The sequence below is a fragment of the Pistacia vera genome, unplaced genomic scaffold (genome assembly GCF_008641045.1).
Source record: "Pistacia vera cultivar Batoury unplaced genomic scaffold, PisVer_v2 Contig636, whole genome shotgun sequence".
NCBI lineage: Eukaryota > Viridiplantae > Streptophyta > Magnoliopsida > Sapindales > Anacardiaceae > Pistacia > Pistacia vera.
This window is the reverse complement of record NW_022196486.1, coordinates 207,797-223,618: the sequence shown is the minus strand read 5'-3', so window position 1 is coordinate 223,618 and position 15,822 is coordinate 207,797.

The following is a 15,822-nucleotide window of genomic DNA, read 5'->3' as shown; positions in this document are numbered from 1 at the left end:
AAGCCTAACTTGTCTTATCTAAGGATTTGGGGTTGCGAAGCTTATGTTAAGAAATTGACTTCGAACAAGCTGGGCCCAAAATCCTGTAAATGTATATTTGTGGGGTATCCAAAGGAGACCAAAGGATACTATTTCTACCACCCAGAAGAGCGCAAAATTTTTGTTGCTCGATCTGGTGTCTTCCTAGAAAAGGAATATTTTCTAAGAAGTACTAGTGGGAGAAAAGTAGAACTCGATGAAGTTCTAGAACCACAAGATATACTAGACGAAGGACGGGATGATGTGCCACAGGAAGTGGTTGAGCATCATGAGGAGGTTACTCCACAAATTGTGGATCAAAGTGAACCACCTCAGGTAGCACAGGAGCTACGTAGATCTGGGAGAGTACGCCATGAGCCCGAGAGATACGGTTATCTCGTGACTCAACATGGTGACGTACTAGTCTACCAAGACGATGAACCCAGAACCTACGAAGACGCTATATCGGATCCAGATTCCGTTAAATGGCTTGAAGCCATGAAATCTGAGATGGACTCCATGTACCAGAACCAAGTGTGGTCTCTGGTGGAACCACCTGAAGGGGTAAAACCCATAGGGTGTAAATGGGTCTTCAAGAAGAAGACTGACATGGATGGCAACGTGCATACTTATAAAGCACGGCTGGTTGCCAAAGGTTTCAAACAAATTCATGGCATTGACTATGAAGAAACCTTTTCGCCGGTTGCCATGATTAAATCCATCCGGATTATGCTTGCAATTGCTGCATATCATGACTATGAGATTTGGCAAATGGATGTCAAAACTGCTTTCCTGAACGGAAACCTTGAGGAGGATGTGTATATGACACAACCTGATGGTTTCGTTCTTGATAGTCAAGCTAATAAGGTATGCAAGTTGCAGAGATCCATTTATGGACTCAAGCAAGCTTCAAGGAGCTAGAACATTCGTTTTGATGAAACCGTAAAAGAATTCGGTTTTATCAAGAACGAAGATGAGCCCTGTGTTTACAAGAAAGTGAGTGGGAGTGTAGTAGCATTCCTAGTGTTGTATGTTGATGACATACTTCTGATCGAGACTGATATACCAAACTTACAGTTGGTAAAGACTTGGTTATCCAAGTGCTTCTCCATGAAGGACTTAGGGGAAGCAGCCTACATCCTTCGAATAAAGATCTATCGTGATAGATCATGTAGGTTGCTAAAACTAAGTCAAAGTACATAGACAAGGAACTAAACACATTCAGTATAGAAAAAATCCAAGAAGGGATTTCTTCTGATGGCATATGGTGTCTATCTCTGTAAGGATATGTGTCCTTAACCACACAATGAGAGAGATAGAATGAAGAGGATCCCACTTGTATGCTCAGATTGATATCTAATGTGCATTCAGCACTTGTAGTGGATATCAATCAGGCTCAAGTGAGCAATATGTTATGTACTTAGATTGATGTCTTATGTGCATTCAGCACTAGTAGAAGATATCAACTAAATCCAAGTGAATGACACTGGATGAGTGTCAATAGACATTCTTAAGTACTTGAGAAAGGCTTAAGAATATATATTCTTGGATTATGAAGGAAAGATGAGCTCACTGTAAGAGAATGCAGTGATGCTATTTCCAAACGGGAAAAGGATGATTATAGTTCGCAATTTGGGATTACACAATTTTGTCTCAATGTAACTGCAGTGAGATAGAAGAGTCCAAATCAGTGTACTGCAGCGAATTCTATAATTGATACTAAGTGTATCGCATTTTTAATGCTACTGTGTAGGCGGTTTGGATCAAGAAGTTCATTACTGAACTTGACGTGATTCCAAGCATTGCTAATCTAGTATAGCTGTACTGCGATAACAATTGCACCATTGTTGTGGCTGAGAAATCACGGTCTCACTAGTAATCCAAACACTTGCTTAGTTGATTCAATCTGATCTGAAGGATCGATAAGAAAGGGAATGTGCAGATTTGCAGAATACCTACCAACCCACTATTAAAGTTTCTGTTGTAGCAGAAGCATGATGGGCACTTGGGTCATTCAATGTTGAGTGCATGAATGACTGGCTATAGTGCAGGCACTTGGGTCATTCAGTGTTGAGTGCATGAATGATTGGCTATAGTGTAAGTGGGAGATTGTTGGAGTAGGTGCCCTAGAGCCAATCAATTATTATGGAATTGACTCTTTGTAATAATGTTCATTAATCAATAAAAGGCATTTTATTCTATATCGCGTAAATCATTATTATTGTAATATGTATTGATATATGTCCTTAGAATGATAGAATTGTGACGAGGGTATCAAATGTTTCAAATCTTGATAGTGAGAACCCTATGAGCACATAAGGTGACCATTCTAGAAACGTCCGTAGCCCCAGTATTATTCTGAAGTAAGGGCACAGATAATACGGTAAGGCTATCATAGTGTTGAACGACCCTGTCGAAAGGCAGTGATTGATCTCACTTGTCAAGGTTGTTTGGTGACAACCAGGTGCAACACATGGGTGCTTACTGTAGGCGAATACACCGCAGCAAGTTCACTGGACTGACCCATTAGAGGATTCCATATGGATGGTAACCCTAGTGTCTATGGAACAAATCCTCTAACGAATGGTGGTGCATGTGATCCTTAGACTTGAGATCACCGGAGCGCCTTGTGCACAGATTGGTGTAGTTTGACACTAGCCTAATGTAGTTCTTTTCAAAGCTGTCAATACAGCGATGATTGGCTACATCAAGGAGTGTATCAAGACTATGGTGGATTGACAGAGGATTCATTACTCCTGGGTACTATACACTGTCGGTATGATGAGGAGCCTATGGGTCACACACATAGAAAGATAATTTAAGACTCAAGAAGAAAAAATGGCGTTTTCATCTTTTTAGGCGAAATAGTATTTTTTGTAATTTCACAGTGCAATTAAATTTGCTAAGGTCGTAGCCTTTATTTAATTTATTAGAAAAATTAAATAAGTAAAATTACGTTTGAATATGTGTTCGCCTATATTTAATTAAATCATCATTATTGTTAAATGTTAATATATATATATTAAATATATATTAATTGATTTTAATTGAGATAATGATGAAATAAATATAAAATATCTAATTGGGAGTGTTTGGTAACATGGGGTGTTTGGGTTGGAGCCCAAGTCTAATCCATATGGGAATAGGGCAACTAAAGTTTTAATATAAAAGAAAAACTTTAATTGTAAAAGTGTGTGATTTTTCATTATTCACTTTTTCCTTTGTAAAAGAGAAACACAACAGCCCCATATTCCCTCTCCCACGGCAGACTTGGTTTTTACTTAAAATCAATTCTTCCTTTTCTTCTTTAATCTTAAAGCTAAAGAGGATCTAGCAAATCCCTCCTTAGATCTTTGTGATTGTCTTCGTGTGGACTTCATAAGTTTGATCCTATGCTTGGATCAGTAGCAAATACGTACAAAGACTATTTTGGAGGAGCCTCCAAACGTGCATATATTATTCTAAACTTAGATAATTTTTCTGCAGATTCTTGTATTTATATAAACTGTAAAAATTTGTACCTTTGATCTTGGCTCAATGGGAACGATCCTAGAAATTATTGTTTTATTTTCCGATGCGTTAACGGGTCGTTTCCTAACATCTACACCATCGAGTTCCAAAAGAAAGGCCTCCCACATGCTCATATATTGGTTTTTTTACATTCCTAATATAAGAATCCTTCAGCATCCAAAATAGATGAAATAGTTTCTGCTAAAATTCCAAAAAGGAAACTGATGGTATTGCCTTTGCAGGTGTGAAGAATCACTTGATCCACGGTCCGTGCGGTGATGTTAACAAGAATTCACCATGTGTGAAGAGAGGAAGATGTAAAAAACATTTTTCGAAGAAATTTGTCAATGAAATATCTGTGGATGACAACAGATACCCAATGTATAAAAGACGGAATAATGGAGCATTTGTTGAGAAAAATGGTATCAAACTGGATAATCGTTTTGTTGTTTCTTATATTAGGAATCTTTTGGTTAAGTTTGATGCTCACATAAATATTGAGATATGTAATCAACATAGATCAATCAAGTATCTATTCAAGTATGTCAACAAAGGGCTAGACAGAACGAGAGTTTCTATGGAAGTTGAAAACAATGGTCAACAGAACAATCAATGCGAGATTTTATAGGACAAAGACGAAATCAAGGCATATCTGGACTGCAGGTCTGTACAAAATACATGAAATATAATGTTTTTATATTGTTTGTTGGTATTTGGTATAAATACGAGATAAAGTAATTCAATCAAAAACATTATAGATATATCTCTTCTATGGAAGCTTGCTGGAGGACATTTAAGTTTGACATGTATTATAGAGAACCAGTTGTTGAAAGATTGCCATTCCACTTAGAGAGTCCATCTAAACTTTATTGATTGCAGGGATTAGATCAAACACAGAGCTGTGGAAAGAGCTCCAAAGTGAAGATCGTGTAAGCCTAGCTAAGTTCTACCAGATGGCTGTAAAACACCAACAAGTGGAGAGCTCGTTGGCAGCATTGGCTAGAAGTTCGACACGGGGAGCCCCGAACAGGCTACAAGATCGCCCATCGCATAAGCGTGGGGGCCAAGATTGCAATGACAGGGATTGCAACAGGTTCCAAAAAAGACAAAAAATAGATAATCGCGGAGATAGACAACTCTTCCTACGATATGCAGAATACACCCTCCTCACTCAAGACATCGCCCACATCTACGAAGTCTCCCGTGAGGCAAAGAGGTTGCCCACTCCAGAAAGAATAAGGAGGGCTCTAGGTAGAAGAGATTGACAAAAGTATTATCGATACCACCGAGATGTTGGGCACAACACAAACGAGTGCCGAGCCTTGAAGGATGCCATTGAAGACCTGATAAGAAGGATGCCATTGAAGACTTGATAAGAAGGGGCCACTTAAAGGAATTCGTTAAGAGGGCACCAGCTCGCGAAAATCTAGGCGAGCAAAACAACCAGATCCTAAACTAGGACTAAAACCAAGCCTAGAATCAGGTCTAGCAAGCCCCGCCAAACGACAACAACAAAGTCTGGGTAGGCATGATCTACGGGTGGCCTGACATAGCAGGGAGTTCAAGGCACGCTCGCGAGCAATATGCTCATGAGGTAAGGATAGACTCAATTCCTCGAACAGTAAGATATGAACAGAAGCCGCCCAAGTGGCTTAGACAAGAGAGCGAGATAGTAGGGTTCATGATTAAGGAATGCGAAGAATCCCCTTGCCACAATCATGACAAGATTGTAATCGCAACTAGAATCGGTAATGCTCGGGTGTAGAGGGTAATGGCCGACAATGGAAGTGCAGCGAACATCATTTTCCTGGAAGCTTTCCGAGGAATGAGGTTTATAGAGAGAGATATGAAGGCATGCCCTTCGCCGCTCTATGGACTTACCAGGGATAGCCTGGTTCCCAAGGGGATGATCGACCTCTCTATGACTCTAGGGACGAAGCCCAAGATTAGGATAGTGATTGTCAAATTTTTAGTGGTAGATTGCCCTACCTCGTACAATATCATCCTCGAAAGGCCGATCTTGGATGACTTGAGCACAGTCACATCGGTCCGCTGCCAAGCAATGAGGTTTCCAACTCCTGGGGAAGTTGTGACTACTAGGAGCTGTAGAAAGGAATCTGGGAAATGTGACAACCGGGCCATACACATGGCACAAAAGTGGCCACTCCCAAGAACAATTGTTATAGCAGAATCCAAGCCAAAATCCGGACCACTCGAGGACACAATAGATCTTGCATTCATAGAGAAGAACCCACAGTAAGGCCGACAGAAGAGCTACAAGAAATAAGTGTCAACAAGGAAGATCCAACTCGCGTACTGAAGATCGGCAACAGTTTGAGCGGAGAAATGGTCGATAATCTGACGGTGTTCCTAAAGAAAAACCTTGATGTGTTCGCATGGGTGCATGCAGATATAGTATGGATCAACCCCAAGGTAATGTGCCACAGGTTGAATCTCTACCTAAGGCTCGACCCATAAGACAAAAGAGAAGATCTATGGATGTAGAGTGCTCGCAAGAGCTCAAAGATGAAGTTAACAAACTCCTAAAAATCAACTTCATCAAAGAAGTCTAATACCTGGAATAGCTCGCCAATCTGGTCCTGGTCAAAAAGTCAAACGGCAAGTGGCAGACTTGCATCGACTTCACAGATTTGAACAAAGTCTGTCCCAAAGATAGCTTTCCTCTACCACAAATTGACTAGCTAGTAGATACGATAGCCGGGAAGGCCCTTCTTAGCTTTATGGATGCGTACTCAGGATATAACCAAAGCTGATATACCAATCCGATGAAGAGCATACCTCCTTTATTACCCACCGTAGAATTTATTGTTATAGGGTTATGCCGTTTGGCCTCAAGAATGTTAGGGCGACCTACCAGCGCTTGGTGAACAAGATGTTTTTCGACTAAATCGGCAAGACCATAGAGGTATACATCGACAACATGCTCGTCAAGTCAAATGTCGCAGAAAACCACATTGAGCATCTGGACGAAATGTTTGACATCCTCAGAAAATAGCAAATGAAGCTCAACCTCTTAAATTGTGCTTTCTAGGTAAGCTTTGGGAAATTCTTGGGTTTCCTCATGAACCAATGGGGTGTAGAAGCCAACCCAGAGAAGATTCAAGCTCTTCTCGATATGAAAATCCTGACCAGTGTAAAGTAGGTACAAAGCTTGACAGGGCATGTGGTCGCACTCATCAGATTTGTTTCTCGAGCCATAGACAGATGCTTACTATTTTTTGAGACCCTGAAAGGAAAGAAAGGTTTCAAGTGGACAGAGAAGTGTGAGAGAGCTTTCTAGGAGCTAAAAAAACATATAGGACAACTTTCTTTATTGTCAAAGCCCATCCAGGGCGAGCCATTGTTATTGTACTTATCGATATCAAAGTCTGCTGTCAGCGTAGCATTGGTACGCAAGGAAAGAGGAGTGCAATGGCTAGTATACTATGTAAGCAAAAGACTACTTGACGTGGAAACAAGGTACCCTGAGATGGAAAAGCTCGCACTCGCCCTTGTCATCGCTGCCAAAAATCTACGACCCTATTTTCAAACACATTCCATTCACATGCTAACCAACTTCCTTTTGAAGAAGATCATGCAAAAGCCTAAGGCATTGGGTAGGTTTGTCTAGTGGACTATGGAGATGAGTCAGCACGACATCAAGTACATCCCAATGACAGCAATCAAAGGTCAGGCCTTGGCATATTTCATATCTGAATTTTCCTATCAGCCAGAAGGTGAGTCAAGCCCGCCAAAGGCAAGTACCTCGAAAGAAAGTGAGCAATAGAAGCCGAAGCTTGACGACTTATGGCAATGGACTTTATATGTAGAGGGCTCTTCGAATGAGATAGGGCCAGGTGCAGGGGCTCTTGCTCGAAAGTCCAAAGGGAAACCTGATAAGAGCCATGATAAGATTCGGGTTCGTCGCTTCCAACAATGATTGAGTATGAGGCATTGCTCATAGGGGTCTGCCTCGCCAAGGAAATGGGGTCGCGACCTATGAGATCATATTCCAAAAAGAGAACTCGGAGTCAGAAATTCGGAAAAGGTAGCTTTTCCCAAAAAGCCATGCCAAAATCCAACCCTTTAAGGATGAAACATCCTAAATCGATGAAGTTAAACTTGAAAAAAGAATTTTCAAGAGAAAACACGTCGAAGGAAATCGACCTTAAGTCGATGACTAAAACTCGAAACGAACAACTGATTCGGAATTAGAGTTGCTTGTCGCAAAAGATTTCCTTGCACATATCCAAAAAAGCTCTTCAAGAAGCGGGTTACGCATAACTTAGAGCTAATTCAGATCTTCCATTACAAGTCCAACAAGGATGAATAAAATGACTCTGCAGAAATATAATAATCATTGCTTGACAAGGGTATACTGAGAAATTTCTTTTTCATTAATAAATTTTTGTTACATTCTCTAAAAAAAAAAAAAAAAAAAAAAAAAAAAAAAAAAAAAAAAAAAAAAAAAAAAAAAGAGAAAAACAACAACAAAAGATTAAAAAAAATGTATGAAGCTTCAGATAGTTGGGAGAGTAGGGGGATCATCCTCGGCCGATATAGGGAGCTTGGTACCAACAGGAAGAGACGGTTCTTTAGTTGGAGGGACGACAATAGTTTCTCCAATGTTGGGAGCCTCGCTTGGGGGAAGTGTAGACAAGGGAGTCAGATCCTCGACTTCTAGCTTAAGCCCGATCTCTTCTTCGCCCTCTTGGACCTCTACTTGGCCCTTACCGTCGTCCTCGGAGTCATCTGAGTAAACGTAGGCCATTCCTTAGGCCTCAACCTTCATCCTCTCGACTTCCTTCTGATAAGCCCGTGGAAGGAAGGAGAAGTTGATCGAAGGGTGGGCTTCCTACAGCTTCTGCACGAGGAAGACCGACATCTGCTAGGCCCGGGTAGTGATAGCCTCGTTCAACTCTTCGATTTTGAGCCTGAGTTGGCTGACCTCAGCTTTGGCTTTTCGTTGACCTTCTGCCTCTTTGGCAAGGTTGAGTGAGGACTGTGTAGATTTAGTCTCCTAATCTGAGGCGGCCTTCTAAGCTGAAGAAAGCTCAGAGTTTAACTTGTTATTGGCATCTCGCTACTATGCCAAATTCTTCTCTGCTTCAATTGCCTTAGCTTTAGCCTTCACCCGAGCAGCCTCGCTCGCGTTGAACTTGTTAAGGAACTCATTTTCCTTGACCCCAAAGGCTGCCATTTCCCTTCTAAGCCATTTGAGCTCAGTCTGCTTGGCTGCCCTATCTTTCTCTGCAACCTTGGCTCTAGCCAGAGCGCCTTTTTCACCGTCTCTACCAATTGCCACCTCTTGTGAGTGCCCTCCAAAGTGGCATAGCACTCATCATAAAGGAGCATGCTTGCCATGGCAGCCTGGCAAAAAGGGGAGAAAAGTGGGACAAGACGGAAAGTTAACAACAAGCGAAGATAGCATGCAATGATAAAAGAAAAGAGGAATGAACTATCGGTACCTTTGCCACGTAGCCACACAACAAGCCAGCATATCAGTTGGAGCAGCATCCCTAACGGCCGCGAAGGTTCGCGAAGTGATCCCATCCTTGGCCGCTGTGGTCCGAACACTGATATGGTCAAGGAGTTGGTCGATCAAAGTGTCCACCATAACTTGGGCCACTTCATCCATCTTCTTGCTTTTTGACTGGGAGGAGCTGGATTTACTCCCCCCAGCAGTGCCAGTCTCGCCTGCAAGAGTAGACTTCTTCTTGGCCAAGTCCTTAGCCGCTGTTTTCTTTAGGCTGCCAGCCTACACGATGACTTTTTGCCTGAGCCACTGATAAGAGTGTAATTTATATATTTTTATTCCTTCCATATTATGTTTTTTGTTATGTTTTATGCCTATTTGAGTTGATTAGAGTTTATTTTGTGAGTTTGGCATAGTTGGATAGACTTTAGGAAATAAGTGATAAAAGATTAGGAAATTCCAGAATTTTTGTTATTCTGACCAGTGCTGCGTCTTTCAGGTTTTTCATGGAGTTAGATTTCTTGATTGCAAAAGTGTTCTTCAGAGAAATTAAAGTAAACAAATCAAGCTTTTCAAGAAGGTATTATGGGAGAGAATCCGAGTTTTTTTGGGTCTTCATTAGTTGTTGCAAAACTGGACCTGGAATCCTAGTCGCGGAAGGATTTCCTGGCTGAGTATTGAATCTTCGAATGGGCCTACCTGGAGCGTCAAATATAGAAAGCAGGTGATTCAAAAGCCCAGATTCATCTACACATCCTGGAATACAATTTCTATGAAGTGACTGAGCCCAGAAAAGATCTTTTACATTGTGAGAATCCTGGTGCAAGCTGGAGACGAATTCTGTTTTCCATATCTGATAAGATTTTGACAAATCTGGAAGTCTATCTTTTAGGAAACGTCTAGGAAAGTAATTTCCATGATTCCTGGGGTAGAATTAAGGAAAACACATGTTATTTATTGATGATTTGTTAGGTTAAAAAGGGGAGAGAAGAGAACAGCAGTAGTTTTTAGTTTTTTCGGTTTTCTTTTACTTTCGACGTCAAGATGTGAGGCTGACCTTTCTTCTTCAGTTCAAGGGGATTTTGAAGCCTAAATTCATGTCATTGGTGTAATCTAACTTCAGTAACATTGTTCTTAATCTCGTTTTTATTGGAATTGTTTATGTTATTATGTTTTAATTGTTTATAATTTTCTATTTGGGTGATTTAGTAATGGCTTGCTGAATTATTTTATCGGAATTTTATCTGTTAGAATTAGGAATTGTGATCAAAAATTGTCATTTTTCTATTCAATGGGTAACACATGATGATAGATGATTATGGACAAGTTTTCATTCTGTCATCTTGAATAACATAACCTAAGTTAAATAATCCGAGCTTGTGTGATTGTTGCTTAGATTGATCTATTTTCTTAATTCTTAAGGCTGCCATTGAATTAAACTTAGAGAGCTTATTCTAGGTTGGTCAAGGGTTAGGATCTACTTGAAGAGCTTATTTCAGTAGTGACGATTAAGGGAGAATTCGGGTAACAGAGCTTGTTGTTTCCTAGGGTCAATAGTTCCATAATAACGAGATTGAATAGTGTTACGGTTAGTTCTTGTCTAATGCATGTTTAGGTGGATCTTGAACCGAGAACTAATTGTTTTTAACCTGATTTTTTCTTCCATTAGAGACTTCTTTGTTTTACTTTAGTTTGCCTTGATTACAAACCCCTTTCATTACTCTATTGTGTTGTCCTGTTCACTGTTTAGGGTTTTATTGTGTTGTTTTCATTGTGGCTATTAGCATAGAATATAGGATTTAATCGAATCATTCCCTGTGGGATCGACACTTGCTCACCCTATATACAGGTTAGTAAGGTTAATTAATTTGGTGCATTTGGCACGCTACCAGCCACCTTTTGTTTGCCCGAGCCCCCTAGAGGCTCGGTTGCTTTCTTCTTACTAGAGCTATTGTGTTACTCGAGTGCCTTCAGTTTCCCCGAGCCTATAGTAAGCTTAGGAGTTTTCTTTGCCAACCTTTTCTAGGGCTTAAAGACACTCTTTCCGCCCGCTGCCTTTGGAACAGTTGCGGGCCTTTTCGCACTAGGGCCCTCCCCAAGCTCACCACTAGCAGGTTGCTTCATCGACTAAGCAATTAGTGTCTTCTTAGCAGCCGACGAAGCTATCGTTTTCTTCTTAAGGTCTTTGGGTTTCTCGGCCCACATCTCTGCAAGAAAGTAACAAATAGTAAGTGACTTATTCACGTGGGAAAAAGTACGAGTAAACGATAACTTACCTTTTTCCAAGATCGTAGGAAATCTTGCATCGTCTCGACAGAAGCCGTATGCTCACAGGTGGGGGAGTGTAATGATTTCGTTAATAGTACATTGTCCATCGGGAAGGTCGCTAAAACGCTAGAGCTTTTGCAAGCTCACGGTAGGGAGATAATTCTACTCGATGTTAACTACAAAACAAGGCAATCCGGTTAGCTAGAACACAAAGCTTGAAAGCAATCCTCACACATACGGTAAGTCAAAATCTTACTCGCTTCTGAGGTGAAGGCGTTGGTCTCCTGCGCTTTATAGAAGAAAAACTGTGAGTCTTAGTGCAGGACCTTCTATGGGACATCGATCAGCCTGTTGAAACGTACCTTTCTCTCTTTGGAAAGGTAGTACATCTGGTATTGCCATTTTTTGAGCCTGTACATGTAATAGCCACTAATACTCAAAAGATTATACTGAAATACATATAAAATAACATAAAGAAATTGGGCCCAAGTTTTTCTTTTATTAAACATATATACATACTCTTTACAAACATATACATTTTTACACAAAATATATATAACGTATACAAAAAGTCATCAAAACATCAGGGACAGTATAACCACTCCTCCTCGCACGCCGACATCCATCCGACAGTGTCCTCACCTAGGTCCTGCAAAACATGGGAAAACAACGGGGTGAGCACTAAAACAATGCTCAGTAAGTAAATCCTCTACTCATACTAGCCCCGTAACTCTCTTTCTCTAATTCTTTCCTTACAACTCCCCGTTCAATAACTCTTTGGGTACGTCTTTCTTTTCCTCTTTCTCTTTCTCTTAGAACTCTTTTCTAATAACTCTTTCGTAAATCACGACCCCATCTCACCGGGGGCACGGCCGGGACTCGCTCCCACTCTACGTGACCTCTACTCATTCTAGCCGATCGGACTCGGTTATGCATGGATTCGGAACCCTTGGCCATGTGAGTATATAATATCTCTCTCTCGGGTACTCGGGTATAGCCCTCATCCGCATGCACTCTCACGGGCTACACCACTTCTCTATCTGATACTCATGCCGCGCTCTCAATGCGGCGTACATGCGGGAATACTCTACCCATTACTCACGGGTTCCCCATCGCACAACCTACTTCATTCTCTTAACTCTTAAAGAACTTATACTCACATTCTATACTAAATCTCAAGCTACTTCTCAAGTGTATAAACAAAGGTGTAGAGCTATCTCATGCTCCCTAATGCACTAATGAAATGCCAACTACAAGATTTCCTCAAAACAGTCATTCTGCACCAGTCACACTAAAACGGCCATAACTTATGCTATACACCTCGGATTACTACGGTTCTGGTCTCGTTTCAAAGCTTAGAAACAGGGCTACAACTTCTCTGTTTTGGTCTCAGCCCAGTTCGAACCGTAAGATACTCAAAAATTACTCAGAAAGTTACGGCAGTGACAGGGCAGATTTCACTTAGGCATTTCCTCAAACATCTCATGTGCATATAAACACCCTACGAAAATTACTACTAAACTTCATTTTTCTAGCCATCCAAATTGGGGAAAAACTCCCTCAATTACTCATAATCCCTGTCAAGAAAAGCACTCCCAAAAAGGATTACACAACATCTCTCAAACTTCATCTCAAACTCCATTCTCAATACACATATCAACAACACTTCTCATATTTAATCAATCCCAACTACTAAGACTAAGCACACATCTCATCTCAATTTTCAGTAGGTATACCATGTACATACATAATTAAAATAAGTCTCTACTCAAAGCTTAGTCATAACTCAACTTGGTTGGATTTACTTACCTTGTGCAAAGATGGCTTCCTTAGCACTTTTCCTTCCCTTTGTGGACTTGTCTCTTCTCTACAACTCAAAACAACCACAAGGGCAGCAACAACACAATAAGACCTCACTATAAATACAAGAAAACTCACATCTAAAGCATGAATTCTTACCTTAGGAAGCTTTAGATGAAATCTCTACTCAAAACCCCTCTTAAATCCCTTAGAACTCTTGGAAAATTGGGTGGAGAAATTGAGAGAATATGGGCAATGGAAGAGGCGGTGGAATGAAGATGAATAAGGGCTTTCTCTACACTTTACTCTTTTTAGTTCATATTATAAGCTTCATTTCCCATTTTGCCCTTGTCCTTTCTTGAAAATTCCATCTATATCCTTTGATTCTTTACAACTACACCCCCATTCAAACACAATCTCTACTAAATTTCCTTTCATTTTACTCCCCACTTTTCCTACTAATTAGGGGTAGAATGGTCATTGTGTCCCAAAAGAAGAATTCTCTAGAAAACTCAAGAATCTTTGTTTTAGGCCCTTCGCCGCGGCGAAGCATTTTCGTCACCTCGGCGAAATAAGGCAGAACCTACCCGTAGTGCCACTCTCCTCCTTGCCGCGGCGAAGTTTAAATTTCCAACTTCACCAAAACTCAACCCATTTCAAGGCAACAATTCAACCAACTCAACATACAAACTCAATTTAAGTTAAAACAATAAAATTATTAGCTAATACGACAAATCTTAAATACGTACCTCAAGTGGGATATTACAGTACAGATGTACGAGCTCCTCGACAGATAGCTCGCCCAACTTAGTGATTATGTACGCTATGTACAGAGAAATAATGATATGTAGGAATTTGCAGAAAGCTGGAGAGGGATGATGTCAAACTGCCTCAGCATATCGTCAATAAAACAATGAGGGGGAATGGATACCCTGCATCTAAGGAGGGTCTCAGAGATCGCCACCCATCTAGGCAAGGGATTCTTTCGAGAAATGTCCCTCGAGGCCATCAAATTAAGCTGCTATGCGTAGATAGCCCTTATGCATTCTAGATCCCCGATAGTAATCCCGGATTGTGGCTTTCTTCGCAACCTATAGATTGGAGACTGCGCGGGATGACCCAACTGTATCGAGGCATGGTCGGAAGAGCCCACCGCGTCAGGGTCCAAGCTTTATACAGTAATTTCCTTGGAAACCTCAAGAGCTGAATCCCCAAGGACTACTGAGCCTGCGAGTGAATCGAACATGTGGTCGATTATGTGACTGCTGGAGGAAGACATGGTTATAGCTCACTTCTAGGTACCTGAAACAGAAGCGAACAAGTGTTAAAGCCTGACCATTTCACACTTGCTTTCAATTCAGGCACCTAAGATAGCTCGTGCCACACAACGAACGCATGCGACCTACCCCAGGTTCTGACGGCCACCGCGTTAAACCCTCCTTAAACTTAGGACCATTGGAGACGTTTTCAAAAACCCTACTAAAGCCCTAGAATATCCAATGTGGCCACGACAGTAGCCACCCTTTGACGCAAAAATGAGAAAAACGAGTAGAGGAAGGGAAGAGAACCTTATCACAATGAAAGAAATGCAGAAACTCGCCAAAAAGAGTACCGTGACGATGACGAAATAGCTACAAAGTGGACAAAGACGTCAGAGAACCTTCATGGATTGAATAAGCATTCTGACAACTTCGCCACCTTTTATAGTGGTTTGCATAGAAGACGAAATGGCAGGGTTTAATTGTAGCCATCGATCTACAGTGAATCTAGACCCTTCAATCGTCAAACAATCTCGGCCCTTAGATGTGGCCACGCGTCATCCATATGCAAAGAGCGACAAACCATGGGACTGTTACAATGACAATCGTTATCGCACCTCACATCAACTTCACGCATGGATAGCTGTAGTCGTCCACGCGCGACAAAACATGACTGACAAAGGCTGTCGCATTTAATGCGACATGACCGCTTGGAAATTACATTTTTGCCCTAACTTTTCATGTTCTGAGTTTGGCAAGTATCGCGGGAAGTGAACAAGTGTGAAGCATGTTGATCGGACATGAGGTCGACCTTGGGAGCTCGATCGAACCTGCATCCGAAGACTTGTTAGTGATGCCAAGCTTGGCATCAAATCAAGTAATAGTCTTCGAACCTTGAAACGAGTATTGAACACTAGGGGGTAGATGTTGTGAGTGATTTTTCCACCAAGCTCGGGCCACCAAGAGGATATAGTTCGATCCAGAACTAGCTCGACTCCATCGGTTGTCCGACCAAGCACAAGCTCATCAACACATAGCTCGACCCAGCATAAGTTAGTCGTAAACAACCCGAATGATCATTCAATCAATTCCCAGATATCTTTAGATCCCTTATATTGCGGGAATGACCAAATCAACATCAATCTCTGCACGATCACAATGCCCAATCACAAGAATATCAGAATTGCAGTTTAGATCAACTGTAATCCCTTTATTTTCACTTTTTCCTTTGTACAAACCTTGTTTATAAACCCCCATAAATGATGAAAAAGGGGTTACGACTTTAACACAGAATTCACATTGTAAGCTCTCACGGAAAAGACAAAAAACAGTGGACTTAGGCTTAAGAGTTTACCTTGCCGAACCACTTTAAAATTCTCATTGCCATTTATTTTATTGCACTTAATATTTGTCTAACACTGGTTACCTGTAATTGTTAGTGTATGCCTTAGAAACCATTCGTGTTGTCGGTTTCATAGCATTTTGTCTTGT